Here is a 15,938-nt window from a genome sequence, read left to right as displayed (position 1 = left end):
TGTTTGTTTTAGAACATTCCTGTGATGATGTGAAGTGCCTTGGGACGTTTTACTACGTTAAAAGTGCTATATAAATACAACTCATTGTTGATGTTATTGTAAAGGTGAAGATGCAGCCAATGAATTACTTTCGAAGTGTAGCCACTGTTGTGTAAGCAGACGTGGCAGTCAATTAGCACACAGCAAGGACCTGTAACACAACACTGAGATATGACCAGACCCCACCTAATGTGGCGATACAAAAATTCATTGGCGGCTGAACACAGCATGCACCGTCCTTAAAGGGACCTCTGGAGGCTGCCATCAGAAAGGTAAGTTTACATTTTTTACTTACTCTACTTGTTGGAGTGCTTCTCCCGGCTCTACATTAAATCCATGGACCATGGCCACCCGTCGCTTGCCAACCCCCTCCTGATTTCCTACACCCTACCATCAGACCAGCAAGCTGCTACTAGGATCGAGACTGACCAACTCACCGTGATCCTGTCGCCAGCCTCATTAGGCCAGTGCCGTGTGTGCTGCGCCAGGATTATGCCCAAATTTGGCTGGGATCCAATATCTCACCCCATGTTTGTCATTCTTAAAGGTAAGTGCAAATCCATACACTTAAATAGAAACATTACAACAGTGACTACACTCCAAAAATACTTTGTTGGCTGCAAAGTGCTTTGAGATGTCCGGTAGTTGTGAAAGGCACTATATAAATGCAAGTCTTCCTTCCTTTTTTTCTTCCTTCCTTCCTTTCCTTCCTTCCTTCCTTCCTTTCTTCCTTTCTATCTTTCTTTCATATAACTTGCGTTTATATGACATTTTTGTCGTGTCCTTGTTAAATATGCAACTGCAGCAACCAATTTGCATACCAGGAAGTCCCATAAATAGAAAATGAATGAAAGACTAGATAGTCTATTATTAGTGGTGTTGGTTAAGAGAGGAATGTTGACCAGAACACCAAAGAGAACTCCTTGCTCTTTTTTATGAAGTGATCTTTTACATCCAACAGGGCAGATGGCGCAGTTTAACATCTCATCTGAAAAAAACTGCTTCTCTGTCAATACAGCGCTTTCCTCGAAAGTAAAATCAGCCGGCGTGTAAAACGGGTGGCCGATCTGATCGTGTCAGTTTCCCGTTGGGTGGGTTGGTTAAAATCATCCCCCTCACTGTTCCACAGAAGCTTGAATCCACAATCTTCTGATTCAGAAACAAGAGCACTACTGAGCCAAGTAATTGGCAGAAGAACTGAAGGCGACATGAGGAAAAACGTTTTTATGCAACGAGTGGTTAGACTCTGGAATGCACTGCCTGAAAGGGTGTTAGAGGCTAACTCAATTGTGGCTTTCAAAATGGAATTGGATAAGTACCTGAAGGAAAGAAAAATTGCAGGACTAAGGGAAAGGCCAGGGATGTGAGACTAGCTGACGTGTTCTTGTAAAGAGTCAGCAGAGGCTCGATGGGCCAAGTGGCCTCCTTCCATGATATAACTATCTATGAATCTAGTGCTGCTGTTGATCGACATTCCCTTTCAGATAGTTGATGGCTGTGTATCCACTTAGTGCTCTCCTGAAGAAAACAGCCTAGTTTGAAGTGTATCGGTATGGATTATGGGTTCTAAAAATTGAAGCAACAATTGTGCACAAAAATAGAATTGGCAAGTTTTTTTTAAAAAGCTTTTTATAACTGAAACTGTCATCTTAGACACAAAGATCAACCCTGTGACTGATAGGTATCTCATGATTTATACTGCCCAGCTTGCAATATATACAGGGCTATCTACAGAAAATGGTTAACAGCCTGTTTGTTGGCTCAGAATTTTCCTCGGAGCTGCTCTTGCTCTGTTGCTGTAACTTCACCAGACGTGCAGCGAAAATCCCGGTCAGTCGTGTAAGTGGCATGTACGTTGTGTAAGTGGTGTGTCTGCCGCACTCCCAGCAAAGTTATGGAGCAGCTCTGAGGAAATTACCGGCTATTTATTTTTGAATCCTTTCCCTGCTCCTCCTGGTTTCTTCCTCATCTCCTGGACTCACGTTCAGGTATGGTTCTCCAGCACTTCTCCCAAGTGGTCATCATGCATGTGTGACATACTAGACAGCGAGTATTGCTAGATTATTGACCAATGAATTGTATGTCACAATCAAACCATATCCTACACCTATGTCCACACAAGTAAATTTTTTTCCGGGGCTCAGTGGACGATGTTCACAAATGGGAACTTCCCCTGGCTGATTTTTATGACCTAAAACCTCAGGGACACGTAGGCCAATGTCCCAATGTTTGCCTGTCCAAATTCAGCGAACTCAGCATAGAGTGAGGATCAAACCTGGGACTTTTGTGGCCGGTATGAATGTCTCGTAAGATTTTCACCTCCACTACTCTTGGAGTTTATTCCGATTTTCTTATGTGAAGAAATCCCTCTCGACTTTAATCCTAAATTTGTCCTTCAGTTTGAACCTATGGGCATTTCTGGTTTGGCTTATCTTGAAGTAGTGATCGAGGTTTACTTTTTTATACATCAGTTAGTATCTCCTATATCCCTATCACGATTTCCCCCTCCTCAATCACCTCCTTTCATGGCTAATAAGACCCAGTTTCCCTAATCAATCCTCATTGCTTGGGTGTTGGATTCCGAGGTCCAGCCTTGTAGTTTGTTTCTGAACTTTCTCCAGGGCATGATGCCTTACATTATGGTGGCCAAATCAGGACACAGTGCTCAGAATACCAAAAGGTTAGCACAACCTCCTTCGAATTATATTTACAGATTTACAGATAGTATAGCTCAACACTCTTTTGGCTTTGTTGATTTCTGCTGTAAAGTGCCTTGACATGCCAGGTGGTAAATCTACTAAAACCTCCTCAGCACTTTCAATATCAAAATTAATAAGTTACATCCCATTGAACCCTGCATTCTGTTTCTGTTAGATTCAAACAACCACTCCTTGTAATTGACAGGTTTTTCAAATTTCTGATTACTGGCTGTTTCTATTGACTTAACCTTCCCTTTAGTTTGGTATAATCTGCAAAACATGACCAGTTTGCACTGGAGTTCTGGATATGAGCCATAAATGTAAATGAAAAACGGTAGAGGTCCCAGCATAAGCTCTGCGGTACTATATTCCTTCCTCCAGCATCACCCCGCCACCCAGCCCCCACCTCTCTCCTGTCCACACTGCAACAGCAATCTCTAATGGCTACCAGCTGCTATCTTTCTTTCAGCCTATTTGTTATCGACAATACTGGTGAACATTGGGTTGAGGAGTCACAAAGTGTGTTGGGAAGGGAGCAAGGCAGATGGTAAATCTCAAGGAACATAGGAACAAAAGTACGCCATTCAGCCCCTCAAGCCTGTCCCGCCGTTCAATTAGATCATGTCTGATCTCTATCTTAACTCCATCTACCTGCCTTGATTCCATACCCTCTGTTACACTTGCCTAATAAAGATTTATCAATTTCAGTTCTGAACTTTTCAATTTACCTTGCCTCAACAGCTTTTTGGGTTAGAGAGTTCCAGATTTCCACTACCCTTTTTGTGAAGAAGTGCTTCTTGACATCACCCCTGAATAGCTTAGCTCTAATTTTAAGGTTATGCCCCCTTGTTCTGGACTCCCCCACCAGAGGACATAGTTTCTCTCTACCTACCCTATCAATGCCTTTAATCATCTTAACCACCTCAATTAGATCACACCTTTATACTCAAGAGAATACATTGCCGAAATTGCCCCTTTCTATAAGACCGGTGGCCGCCTGAAAGCGGCAGCCATGCTTCGGTGCAGACTGGCCACCGAGTCTCCATGGAGGGGCCACCATTTTTCCCTTCCTCAGTTTTGGAGCAGTGTACGGAACCGCTCTGCCCAATTTCCCGCCGCGCCGTGCATGCGCCGACCCCTTACCGACCAGCAGTGACCCCTTGGGAAATTGCCCCTTTTGAAAATTGCCCTGCGGGAGTGTCGCCGTCGCCGGTTGATGCCACTGACAGCTTTTGCTGTCGATACCCTTTCTGTGGCTTGGCAGCGGGGCTGCCCTTAAAGGGGAGGTGGCACTGCCGGCGACTCCATTTTTATTTGGGACAACTGCCAAGTCGGCCAACAGTTATACCCACGGGTTCGGCCGGGACGCCAACAGGCAGCCTGGCACCCTGCTGACCCGGCCGAAATCCTCTCCGGTGGCCCAGTGTTTGCCACTGAATTGGCTGCAGAGTTCGCAGCGGCCCTCCCCTTTAACTGAAGGGGAGGGACGTTGTGATGCGCCAGCGCGATGACATCAATCAGCGTGGCATTGATGCCTTGCATTGTCGGTCACTCTGACCTGTCCCACTTCCACCCCGATGATGAGGCCACTCTTGCCCCGCTCTTAAAAAAAAGCTCAAAGTGCTGAATTTCTCCGGATTGGCCGCCCTATACGTTGGGGCGGTCGGAAAACACTTAAAGAACGGTAGGTGCGACTCGTTTCGGGTAGTGGGCAATTTCAGCCCCTACAAGTCTAGTCTTAGCAACCTTTCCTCAACACTTAACACTTTTAGCTCCGGTATCATTCTGGTGAATCTGCGCTGGTGCCCAGAACTGAACGCAGTACTCTAAATGAGGTCTAACCAGAGCTTTATATAACTTCATGTACCTTTAAGAAGATGGTGGTAGGCCTTCTTCTTGAACTGCTGCAGTCCCTAGGGTAAAAGCATTCCCACAATGCTGTTAGGTAGGAAGTTGCACTTTGTGCCATTCTAGTGCCCCCTACCCCTTGCACGCAGGGTCACGCCGGGTCACACAGGGTTACGCAGCCAATGGCAACACCAAGGGTCAACTTGCCAGATTCTCTGAACTAGGAGCCCTGGAAAACCCAGTTAAAAAAACACAGATCTTCCCAGGATTAATCTGGTAAGTCTACTTTAGCATTGCCGCATTCTCAAACTGCTTGTATTTCTTAATTTCGTAATAAAAATATTGATCTTGAACTTCCGTGGGGATTGTCCAGATCTCCAGAGTTTCTGCCTATCTTCCATAGGAGGGAGATTCAGACAACCCCAGTTTAAATTCAGACCTGAACCAATGGCCGGAATTTTGCCTATCTCGGCGGGTCCAGTATGGGCCATGGCCATAGCGGGTTGCGACCCCACTGCTGGCTCCATCCTGCTGCTGAAAACAAACTTACGTTAAAAGGAACGATAAAAACTGCCCAATTAAATGCAGTGGGTCTGGTGATGTCATTCATGACGTGTTTTCTGCTGGGATCTTTATAGGGACCATGACCATATTAGATTTGATGTTTAATCTAACATAGTGCAGTCAGTGCACTACAGCATTGGAGTGTTGCAAACACTTGACAATGCCTGCACAGAGGCAGAGGGCTGCATCCAGGTTCTCCGATGACACCCTCCATATGCTTATGGAGCGAGTCAGAGCACGCAGGGAGGTCCTTTTCCCTCGCAATGGGCGGAAAAGACCTCCCCCGGACACCCAAACAGCCTGGTTGCAGATTCCGGAGGAGGTCATGAGCAGTAATGTTGTCAGGATGACCTGGGTGCCATGCCGCAAACGTTTCAATTATCTCATTAGATCAAAAAATGTTCATACAAATCCACTCAACTTCATCCTACTTACTTTGAGGGGTGTATGGTCCAGTTCCACATCGGGGGCGGAACTTCTGAGCCGGACACTAATAGTCCCATCCTCGGCAATCGGGGCAATTTCGCCCCAAGTCTCTGGAGTGGGACTTGAACTTTCTGGCTCAAAGGCGAGAGTACTACCACTGAGCCAGGGCTAACAGGTGCTTTTATATTGAAAGAATGCAGCCTAAACATTCCAATCGGTTCTCCAGGTAACTGGCTCACTGGTAGCACACTTGATTCTGAGTCAGAAGGTTGTGGGTATATCTCAATCCAGAGAGTGGAGCACAAAAATCTAGGCTGACACTCCAGTGCAGTACTGAGGGAGTGCTGCACTGACAGAGATGCTGTCTTTCTGATGAGATGTGAAACTGAAGCCCTGATGGATGTAAATGATCCCATGACACTATCTTGAAGAAGAACAGGGGAGTTCTCCTCAGTAACCAAATCACTTAAAGAGATTATTTGGTCATGCTGTTCACTGAAGCTTGCTGTGTGCCAATTGACTACTGTGTTTCTAAATTACAACAGTGACTACACTTCAAAAGCACTTCATTGATTGTAAAGTCCTTCCTACCTTCCTCTCTCCTTATCGTCTTGGTTCTCTTTCTGTTGTAATATTTTTACATCACAAGTTTTCAAATACTAACAGATGTGAAGATCTCTGATGAGAGTGGGAACGGATTGCTGGTAGTCTGTGCTTTGTTTTGATATGGTCTGTGTACTAGTTAGCTCTTGATAGTGACCGTGCACACAGAGACCCCTTATTCTATATTCTTTGAATTGAGGTTTTTTGTTTAATGACTTCCTTAAAGTGTCATTGCTGTAGAAGGGAGGGTTTCCTCAAAGCTAAAATACCTTCCATGTTTCACCTACTCCAGCAGAGTTGGTTAAAGTAAGTTGTCTTCCCTTGTTTAACCTTGAGAGCCATGGGTCCTCAGAAAAATCCCCAGAACTGCACGCAGTATTCCAGCTGTGGCCTAACCAGTGTTTTATACAGTTCAAGCATAAGCCCCCTGCTCTTGTATTCTATGCGTCGGCTAATAAAGACAAGCATTCCGTATGCCTTCTTAACCACCTTATCTACCTGTCCTGCTACTTTCAGAGATCTGTGGACATGCACTCCAAGGTCCCTTGTTCCTCTACACTTCTCAGTGTCCTACCATTTAATGTGAATCCCTTTTCTTGTTAATCCTCCTCAAATGTATTACCTCACACTTCTCTGGATTGAATTCCATTTGCCACTGTTCTGCCCACTTGACCAGTTGATTGATATCTTCCTGCAGTCTACAGCCATCTTGTTCATTATCAACCACACAGCCGATTTTAGTATCATCTGCAAACTTCTTAATCATACCCCTGATATTCAAATCTAGATCATTGATATATACCACAAAAAGCAAGGGACCCCTGAGCCCTGCGGAACCGCACTGGAAACAGCCTTCCTCACAAAAACACCCATTAACTATTACCCTCTGCTTCCTGCCTTTGAGCCAACTTGCCACTTTGCCCTGGATCCCATGGTCTTTTACTTTCGTGAACATTATGCCATGTGGGATCTAATCAAAAGCCTTGCTAAAATCCATATACACTACATCAAATGCACTGCCCTCATCGACCTTCCTTGGTACCTCCTCAAAAAATTCAATCAAGTTAGTCAGACACGACCTTCCCTTAACAAATCCGTGCTGACTATTCTTGATTAATCCATGTCTTTCTAAATGAAGATTTATCCTGTCCTTCAGAATTCTTTCCAATAATTTTCCCACCACCGAGGTTTGGCTGACTGGCAGACCAAATGGAGGGGAACAGATTGAGGGATAGATGAATGGGGTAGAGCAGACCAAAGGGTGGGTGAACAGGTGTTTGGGAGCAGATCAAAGGGCAGTTGGACAGGTGGGGGAGATAATATCAAAGGGTGCAGGGACAGGTGTTCTACTAGTATTGCATTCTTCAAGTGAATTTCCTCAAAAATGATTGATGTTAATAGTAGATATTCCATGTTAAATCTGTCATTAGCATATCATTTTCAAGGTTCAGGAATGCTCAAACAAGTTTAACTTTTTAGCTCTGTGGGCGATGAATGCTTTACAAGTCAGTAGAAAATGACGCTTGTAGGTCGTATTCTTTGTTTTAGCATAAAGGCTTTTATTTAAAAATCTGGGTCAAGAGTCAAAACAAATTGTGCAGAACTTCACCGAGTCCAGGATCATTATGGGGCCAGGGCTGTAGCGGCAATAGGCAGCCTCCTAGAATCATAGCCTCAGCAACCTTGTTTTATCCTGATTTAACAATGTTCGATATGGCTGTGCAGAGGCATAGGGAATGTTGTCTCCCAAATCCCGCAGGCAGTATTTTGCCTCAATAAATATTTAACCCCAGCTACAGCCATGGCAGTGGTGTTACAATTTGTCTCAGTGCTCTTGAGTTAGGTAGGGTAAATGAGCCATCATTCCTACTCCTGGCCATTATCCAATGAACCCTACTGGAGGGAGCTCACGTATAGAATCCAGCTGAGCTCAGGATCGGGCTTGGCTGTGACATCTTCCCCAGTCAATACCTGCACCTACATTTTTTTGTTCAGCATTATTGTTAAACTGGGGTTAACCCACTCACAATAATAGAAGTTACAACACAGAGAGAGGTTATTTGGGCCAACCAGTCCATGTTGACATTTGCCCTCCAAATCGTTCTAATCACATTTATCCATAATCCTTCGACCCTTTACCAACATCCGCCAAACTCATCTAAACTTGAAGAAGCTCACACCAGTGGGTAGCTAGGATCTGTAGAACCATACACGGGCTAGAATCCATAGGGGTGAGATTGGTCTTCAATGGTAGCACAACACAAGTGACAATGAATATATTTTCAGACCTCAGGTATTTGCCAGCTCCCTTTCAAAACTGCCGTCATCATCTCCTAAAAAAAAATGCCCTTGCCACCTCTGTTCTTGACTGGTTATAACAGGTGCCTAATCCACATGTTTGTGGGAGGAGGAGTAGAGTTTTGCCACTGTAGGAGCTGCACCTTCTTTCTGTTTGCAGTGCCGGCCTGTGCATCTCAGGCAGATCTCTCACCCATTGGAACAGGCATAACAGTCTTGGCATAAGTGGTATTTCATGTTCTCTTGCTCTGCATACAGAAGACCAAAATTGCATTGGAATCCAAAATACATCTTAGGACCCTGAGTTAAATGTAATAATCAAATATTTTTGGTAGGAGTGCTAGCTCCATAATACATAGAAATACATAGACATTACAACACAAAAGCAGACCATTCGGTCCAATCAGTCTATGTCGGCATTTATTCTCTATGCAAGCAAATAGTTCTAATCACATTTACCCACCTGTTGCCTATCTCTTTGACCCCTTTTCCATCATTGCCTATCGAATCTTGAGTTTCGACTTACTTTCTGCCTCAACACCAAATCGCATTGGGTGGATTTCAGGCTGCAAGTGTAGGTTTTGTTTTACATTTTTGCCTTGCATTTCGAGTTGCAAACTGGGTCAGCATTCAGAAGGAAATTGGCCCCATCATCCAGTCTGGCGGGTGGGGGGGGGGGGGGGGGAGCGGCGGGGGGGTGGAGGGGTCAAGATTTGGGTTAGTATTTTGTAGTCAATGTTGAGCAGGGCTTGGGCCTGTTGGACGCATGAGCTAGGACTTCTAGCTTTCTTGTGTTCATTTTGCTCTCCTGAATGAGTTTGGGAGGGTTTTATAATCTACTGAAATAGTTTGTGCAGTTTTGCCGTTAGCTTAGGGAGCAGAAATTTGTAGAATTCAGTAGAGAACCTATCATGCTTTGCTTTGCTAGTCTGCAGCCTACATTTTGCTCGCTGATCCCCATGGCTTGGTTGCCAACTTCCTTACCTGGTCCGGCCTATATCCTACACCAATGTGATTGACCCCTAACTACACTCTGAAGTGGCCCAGAAAACCATTGAGTTGTATCAATGTTTCTCAGGGTAACTAGGGATAGGCAATAGATGTTGACCTTGACAGCGACACTCACTTGCCAAAAATTAATATATAAAAAATATTATCTGTAGAATATCAATTCGCCAACTATGGGAGAGATTTTCTGTTCCAATGCACCAGAAGGGCATGCGCATTCCAGGCATGGGTTGGGCAATGGCTTTGGGGCAGAGTTGGTATGCTGAAAGATTGCAGGAAGATGTCACTGAACAGGTCAGGTGGGCAGAACAGTGGTAAATTGAATTCAATCCGGATAAGCATGAGGTAATGCATTTGGGGAGGGCTAACAAGGCAAGGGAATACACATTAAGTGGTAGGACATTGAATCGGTATCTGTCATAAGCCTCCCTTTTTTTCTTTATCCTACCCTGTATGGCCCTTGACATCCAAGGGGTTCTAGATTTGTTAGGCACAGCCTTTATCGTTAAGGGCACATACTTACTCTGAACCCTCCGGATCTCCTCCTTGAATGCCAACCACTGCTCTGACACTGATTCAAGTAGCTGTTTCCAGTCCACTCCCATCTCAGCTTCGCAAAATTGGCTTTTCCCCAATTGGTAACTTTTATTCCTGGTCTATCTTTGTCCTTTTCCATAACTACCCTAAATCTAACTGAATTATAGCACCAAAATGCTCTCCCACTGATATCCCTTCTACTTGCCCAGCTTCATTCCCTAAAACTAAGTCCAGAATCGCCCCCTCCCTTGTTCGGCTTGCTACATAAAAAGGTTCTCCTAAATGTATTTTAGGAACTCCGTACCCTCTATATCTTTCACACTAATTCTATCCCAGTTAATATTAGGGTAGTTGAAATCTCCTACTATTACTGCCCTATAGTTTTTGCACTTCTCAGAAATTTGCCTACATATTTGCTCTTCTATCTCTCTGTGACTGTTTGGGGGTCTGTAATACACTCCCAGCAGTGTGATTGACCCTTTTTTGTTCTTCACTTCAACCCATATGGCCTCATTTGATGATCCTTCTATCATATCAACCCTCCTCACCGCTGTAATATATTTTTGAATCAATTCTGTGACCCCCCCTCCTTTTTTACCCCCCCCCCCCATCCCGTCTGAAAACCCTGTAACCAGGAATGTTGAGCTGCCATACTTGCCCTTCTTTCAGCCATGTCTCAGTAATAGCTATAATATCATATTCCCAAGTGTTAATCTGTGCTGGTGCTTATCAGCAGGACTGAGGTGGACCTCATCTCAAGAAACAGCGAAAGGCTGCGTCTCAGCTGCTGCTAGAAAGGCAACCTGGCTACTTTCAGCTGCATGTGAGGAGACTGGCAGGCGGGTACATAGAGGATACTTGGAACTGTATTCTACACTGTGATATGTGTGCGCACTAGGTCCGTGCAGCAGAGTGAGTCTCCAGTCGTCTTGGTTAATCCTTGCCACTGGACCAAGATCTAGCTCTGTCAAGCCCTTGTGGTGGCTGGTGTGCAACGGCCACCACATGTTAAAAAAATCCATGCACAGGCATCTTCCACCCTCCAAGATACAGTTCGGGATCTGGAATATTAGGTCCTTCATTGAAACACCTGAACTCATCCCTTTTCAGCGTGGAAGCAAGTCACCCTCATTTCGAGGGACTGCCTATGATGATGATGACATAGAGAATACTGCCACAATAAGCAGTTGCATCATGCATGTACACACCTACCAGGCCACCAGCACTGGGCTCTTGCTTTGCTTGCTTTGCACACTAAACTCCAATGGGAGTGGCTGGTGGCAGAAGGTACACTTGCCTACAAACTGTTGCCTGGTTGCAAATGGCAGGATGACAAGGACTAAAGCTGCTGTCCTACAAATTTACAGCAGAATTGCACCTGACTTAAGTTAAACTTGTTGAAAAGAGGGGTAAATACCTAACTTGTCAAACCAGGAGTTCATAAACTTTGTCTAAAACAACAGCTTGGAGTGAAATGAGCAGAAAGATCTTTTCTCAGTTGTGCTGCCAGGAAAGAATTCTGTTAGTTGCCTTTCACTAGTGTCAGGTGGGGAAATCTTTCTCTTCCCTCCCTTCTGTCACTTAGCCTTACTGTTGGATTCACTATGGTCATTCCCATATATAGGAGCAGAACAGAAGTGGAAGAGGAAATGAGATAGGCACACAAGATAAGGCTACATCAAAGGAGAAGAAATCTAACTAGGAGCTAACCAACCATCAGATTCTGCAGACAATGATGCTCCCTCAATTATGTCTCATAAGAGCTTTGCTTAAGGTGGCAACAGTTCATAAAGGAGGCATAGACAAACTGAAGTCCAAACATCCTCTCACATAAAAAATAAAGAACCAACCAACTTCAGAACACCGGACTCGATATCCCAAAGCGGTTGTATTGTGCACATCGCGTGCTACATTTCACGACCGTAAAATTCCCCTGGTGCCTCTCTTTGCTGTTCTCAACCCTCTGCTGATGCTGCCAATGGTGCCTGGCTACTGCAGGTACATGGTGGGCTGGTCTTGTGTCCTGATTCCTACATTAGCAATTGTCTGAGGGAGTTTGGCTAAACAGGTCACACGAGGAGAGTGGACAGCATCAAGATGCCGTTTTTTGGGGCAACCTCACTGTGCTAGGTCTTGGATCTGAGTGCCCGCTGATCAACGGGACGGGAGATGGCAGAAACTCTGAACAAATATTTTGTATCCGTCTTTACGGTAGAGAACACTAACAATATTCCAACAGTGAGGAGTTATGGGGAGAGGAACTTAACACAATCACAATCACTAAGGAGGTAGTACTCAGTACGATAATGGGACTAAAGGTGGATAAATCCCCTGGACCTGATGGCTTGCATCCCAGGGTCTTAAGAGAAGTAACGGCAGGGATAGTGGATGCATCGGTTATAATTTACCAAAGTTGCCTGGATTCTGCAGAGGTCCCAGCAGATTGGAAAACTGCAAATGTAATGCCCCTATTTAAACAAGGAGGCAGAAAAAGGCAGGAAACTATAGACCAGTTAGCCTAATATCTATGGTTGGGAAGATGTTGGAGTCCATTGTTAAAGAAGCAGTAGCAAGACATTTGGAAAAGCAAAATTCGGTCAGGCAGAGACAGCATGGATTTATGAAGGGGAAGTCATGTTTGACAAATTAGCTGGAATTCTTTGAGGATGTAGCGAACAGGGTGGATAAAGGGGAACCAGTGGATGTGGAGTATTTGGACTTCCAGAAGGCATTTGATAAGGTGCCACATAAAAGGTTACTGCACAAATAAAATTTCACGGGGCTGGGGGTAATATATTAGCATGGATAGAGGATTGGCTAATGAACAGAAAACAGAGAGTAGAGATAAATGGTCCAGTCTCGGGTTGGCAATCAGTAACCAATGGGGTGCCGCAAGGATCAATGCTGGGGCCCCAACTATTTACAATCTATATTAACGACTTGGAGGAAGGGACTGAGTGTAACGTAGTCAAGTTTGCCGATGATACAAAGATGGGAGGAAAAGCAATGTGTGAGGAGACACACAAAATCTGCAAAAGGACATTGACAGGCTAAGTGAGTGGGCAAAAATTTGGCAGATGGAGTACAATGTTGGAAAGTGTGAGCTCATGCACTTTGGCAGAAAACATCAAAGAGCAAGTTATTATTTAAATGGAGAAAGATTGCAAAGTGCTGCAGTATAGCGGGACCTGGGGGAACGTGTGCATGAAACACAAAAGATTAGTATACAGGTACAACAAGTGATCAGGAAGGCCAATGGAATCTTGGCCTTTATTGCAAAGGGGATGGAGTATAAAAGCAGGGAAGTCTTGCTACAGTTATACAGGGTATTGGTGAGGCCACACCTGGAATACTGTGTGCAGTTTTGGTTTCCTTATTTACGAAAGGATATACTTGATTTGGAGGCAGTTAGAGAAGGTTCACAAGGTTGATTCCAGAGATGAGGGGGTTGACTTATGAGGAAAGGTTGAGTAGGTTGGGCCTCTATTCATTGGAATTCAGAAGAATGAAAGGTGATCTTATCGAAACATATAAGATTATGAGGGGGCTTGACAAGGTGGATGCAGAAAGGATGTTTACACTGATAGGGGAGATTAAAACTAGGGGGCATAATCTTAGAATAAGGGGCCGCCCAATTAAAACTGAGATGAGGAGGAATTTCTTCTCTCAGAGGGTTGTGGATCTGTGGAATTTGCTGCCTCAGAGAGCTGTGGAAGCTGTGATATTGAATAAATTTAAGACAGAAATAGACAGTTTCTTAAACAATAAGGGAATAAGGGGTTGTGGAGAGTGGGCAGGGAAGTGGACCTGAATCCAGGATCGGATCAGCCATGATCGTATTAAATGGTGGAGCAGGCTCGAGGGGCCGTATGGCCCACTCCTGTTCCTATTTCTTCTGTTCTTACCTGATGGTATTTGTTCAATCCTGAAGATCCACATAGATGTTGGCCAGAAGCTCTCAAAAACCATCTTTCACTGGTCTCTCCAAACAGTCACGCAAGGCTTGAGGTCAGCTGTCAAAGCATTGGCTTTGAATTGACTGATTTGTCTGGAAGCCTCTCTGTCAACAAGGATGGATGTAGATGTTTATGGTATCACCACCTGTTCCAGGTAGCACTGTATTGTGTTGGATCATTCTCAGATATTGACACGAGAATAGAATTAGATTTTGCTGTGACTCCTGACATTTGTCTCTGGTCCTCTGAGATAGTCCTCGGTGCCTCTATGTGAGGCTCATCCAGCAACCAGCAATGTGCCAGAGATCTGAGGCTTCCAGAGATCAGAGGCCGCAGGGTCGGGAGCCAGGGGTTTAATACAACGGAATATCCACTGTCAGATCTCACTTTCACCTCTGATTCCTCTGGCAATTTGAGGCCACCTCATATACACCCTGCCTGACTTCAATGGGTGGCCGATCCAATATCGCCTTTTTTACACCATTGTCGAAAGGTAAACTTACTCCCATATAAAGAAAGGTCAGGCTCAGATATTTTACTTTGGCAGCTATGTTACAGTCATTAAGACTTCTTCCTGCAATGCAAGGGATTCTTGGGGTTCAAAGAGCTGACTCACACGGCTATAGTCACCTTCCTCAGAGGACATACCACCTTCTTGGCGGATCTTCAACTCCCGATCCCAAACCATCTCTTCTGTTCCATATAGCATTACCTGTACAAGGACGTGCAGCTCCAGCTTCCTGAAGTATGCTGCTTGTTTCTTCAATATGGCTACCATCTTTCTTGCCCAAAGTTACCACTTCCCCAAATTGAACGCAGCCATATGACATCTAACCAGAATTTTCTTCAGGTATTTTTCTGGCTTCCAGCCCCCAGTTCCTTCAGCACCATTTGCCATTGCCCCAGCTAATTTAAATAGACTGCCCGCATACGTCTACCTATTTAAATGAGCTAATCCCACAATTTACAGCAGGGTCAACACCACCACCTGAAGTGGGAAGAGGGTCTCCAATGGTGCCATGGTACTGTTGGAATTTCAAGCTCTTCCTATTTTACATTAGCATGCTGCTGCTAAAAATGAGATGGAACTCAAGTGTTTGCAGTAGAGAAGAAGGAAGCTTGGGTGTGGAAGCACTATGAGCACTGAAAGATTTTGAAAAGCCGTTTCCAAGACACGTGTTTAGAGATAGTGATGTAAGTGTTTATTGCTTGGTTCTGAGGAAATTTGAACAATCAGTATTTTTTTATGTGTGGAAGATGTATATTTGGTGCAATACTTAGAAAGATATATCGAGAAAGACAATAAAAACTTGCATTTATAAAGCACCTTATCATGTTTCTCAATAATGTTCCAAAGCACTTCACATGCAACAATTATTTTTTGTAGTGGTCATGTAGCCTTTTTGAGCACAGTAAGGTCTTGAAAACGACATTGAGATGAATGATCAGGCGATCTAGTTCTTGATACTCTTGGTTGGGGAGGGAACATTGGTCAAAACACCAAGATAATTATCTTTTCCTCTTTGAACAGCACCATTGGATCTTCAGCATCCAACAAGGAATTTGGAAGTGAGGCAGGGGTGGTGAAGTTGGTGTAAGGAAAGGGTTAATCTTAATATTGTAGAGTTGTTAGCTTTTAGCCTTTGTCTGTAAAGTATAAGTCAATTTAGATGCAGTTAACTCTGAACTGTTGAATTAAGATTAACTTTGAAGCAAAGGTCAGTTCAGATAATAAACCTAATTCAAAAAAAAACATTCCAGTGCAGAGAATAGTTGATAGGTTCTGCAGAAACGACTAAACAGTGAGAAAAGCTCCCTTTGTTCATTCATAAGTGAAGAGCAAGAAAGTTGAGGAATCCACTAAACCAAAGTTATTGTTAAGATAAAAGCTCATTAAAATTCACCTTGTCTTGAATTGCATTCAGTAATTTAGAAACATGTAGTTTGTCACGTAGAAGGG

The 15,938-nt window shown here is 44.2% G+C and overlaps 1 protein-coding gene across 1 annotated transcript in view; it reads left to right on the top strand.

The window, feature by feature from the left end:
- Positions 1-15,938, top strand: part of LOC139277213 (CMP-N-acetylneuraminate-beta-galactosamide-alpha-2,3-sialyltransferase 1-like) — a 127,025-nt gene that overhangs the window by 24,479 nt on the left and 86,608 nt on the right. The window lies entirely within an intron of this gene.

This window comes from Pristiophorus japonicus, chromosome 1 (assembly GCF_044704955.1).
Source record: "Pristiophorus japonicus isolate sPriJap1 chromosome 1, sPriJap1.hap1, whole genome shotgun sequence".
NCBI classification, from domain to species: Eukaryota; Metazoa; Chordata; class Chondrichthyes; family Pristiophoridae; genus Pristiophorus; species Pristiophorus japonicus.
Note: the sequence above shows the minus strand (reverse complement) of the source record. Positions and strands in the feature narration are given on the sequence as shown.